Raw genomic sequence first — 2,257 nt, 5'->3', positions numbered from 1 at the left:
GGGCGACCTCATCGCAGTCTACAACTTCCTTAAGGGGGGCAAGCGGAGGGGGAAGTGCTGATCTCCTCTCTCTGGTGACCAGCGATAGGACACAAGGAAATGGAATGAAGCTGCATCAGGGAAAGTTCAGATTGGACATTAGGAACAGGTTCTTCACTGAGAGGGTGGTCGGTCACTGGAACAGGCTTCCCAGGAAAACGGTCACAGCACCAAGGCTGTCAGAGTTCAAGGAGTGTCTGGACAATGCTCATAGTCATACGGTTTAGTTTTAGGTAGTCCTGCGAGAGGCAGGGAGTTGGACCCAATGATCCTTATGGGCCCCTTCCAACTTGAGGTATTCTATATTCTAAATAAGCATTATCAAATTTGTTTCCACTTAGAAGTAGTGTGACAATATTTAAGTAAGTTTTTGCCAATTCATTTCTAATCCCTTATACTTAGGTATCAAACTTCTGTATAATAAAAAAGATGAGGCATTTTCCCTTTACAGACTTTAATAATTTAAAATATGTCTTTCTAGGTTCTTACACTGCAAACGAACTTTACCTAAATGCCCCCTAAAGACACATTAACATAGAACAGGATCAAACCAAGAATCGGACTTATGAAACAATAAATCATCAGTCCCATGCTAAACCCCTGCAGCTCTCTACAGGCCACCTGCAACTTTCCTTGGGCTCCTAGACCATGGTGGAGCCCACCTCACACTAAGGGGAAGCTAGATGCGGAAATCTGTGAAGCTTCTGAGGTCCGGCCACCAGAGAGGAAAATATGAGTTTCCTATATTTAAGTTGTCTCTCTTTCAGAATGTCATTACTGGAATTCTTTAAGACTTTAACTTTAAAAGTCCTTCTCATCTTGACTTTGAAAGGCTATTTATATGTGTACACGTAAAATAGTTTCCCTAAAGCTTTTAGTTCCATCATACCAGAATTTCCACTAAAAAGGTCATCAGAACTGAACGCTTATAGCTTTTAGCCACACAAAACAGCATTGTGGTTTCTTGCCTCTACTAAAAAACATGTGTTACATCTATATTTCCAATTCTGCAAGTCCTATTAAAAAGGAGAATCCGTTAAATTGTGCATTATACAATTTACATACAAATCCTGTATTAAAAGCCTGGCTTGAGCTGACAAAAGTCACAAAATATGACAGAAGCTATTGAACAAATTCAGTATCCAGTTACAGTCAGGTATATCTAGAATAACAGCTCTGAAGCAAATAGAGTTACCATGGTCTAAAGTCTGAAGTAATTGGGAACAGAACTTGGCCACCTGGCATTTACTCACTTCACTAAACCTAAAGCCCTGGAAGGGTCAAACAATGAATAACTACATAATTTGTGAGAAGAAATATCTAGAAACCCAGGATACAGAGGTGAAATGAGGATAAATGCTTTGCTTCCATGCTGAACTTTCTGGGTTTTGTTAGTCTAAGCCAGGCCATGGATATTGCTTTAATATGCCATGAATATTTTCAGTGTGAAATTCCATTCATTTAAAAATAAGACATGATTCATACAGAATTAACATGCCAGGCCCTGGAATTTTAAAGTAGCTTGAATATAACAGGCACATGTATAAAGTTTTAAACAACTTTAGCTGGGATTTCTTTTTCTGTATAACAAATGTAATCGTTTCAACTATGGACTGTGAATACTTGGAGATTTTAATATTTGTTTCTATATCTAGTTTATGCGTTTCAGAATAAACACATAGGGCTCAAATCTGAAAAGTGACAAGGTTGTTCATGGTAGCAGTCTCTTCAAGGCTTAGAAGCTTTTGTAGGGTTGCACTTGTGCCTCACATGTGGCAAAGCACACTTAGAGAAAAGGTATGTGGAAAATACCTTAAAATGCCTGTTAAAATTACAGAGAATACACGCTTAAATGAATGTTAGCTAAAAAAACTAAAACCTTAATTAGGCTTCAGAATATTACTTGTAAGTATGTAAAATGAAACCCCCACTGAATAACACTGCCACACTACGTTAGCCCTGGAGCAAACCTGCATTCACAAGCTCCCAGAGTCGAGAGGACCCGCACGAAAATCCCAAAGCTGAGAAAAGTTCACCTCTTTTGCAGGAGATAACGCAATTAACACACATGCCCCGAGCCAGCAATCGCCGCCCGTTCACCTGAGAGGCAGGGGTGGACGAGCCCGCCTGCCTGGTTTCGGGCAAGGAGGGAAGCGGGCTCAGCTCCCTCCCTCGTTTTTGCAGGTGCCCGTCGGTGCCCAGGGGCAGCCCCGGGCCG

Source organism: Pygoscelis adeliae, unplaced genomic scaffold (assembly GCF_000699105.1).
Source record: "Pygoscelis adeliae isolate BGI_AS28 unplaced genomic scaffold, ASM69910v1 Scaffold186, whole genome shotgun sequence".
In the NCBI taxonomy this organism is placed as follows: Eukaryota; Metazoa; Chordata; class Aves; order Sphenisciformes; family Spheniscidae; genus Pygoscelis; species Pygoscelis adeliae.
The sequence above is the reverse complement of the archived record's forward strand: the minus strand, read 5'-3'. Positions refer to the sequence as shown.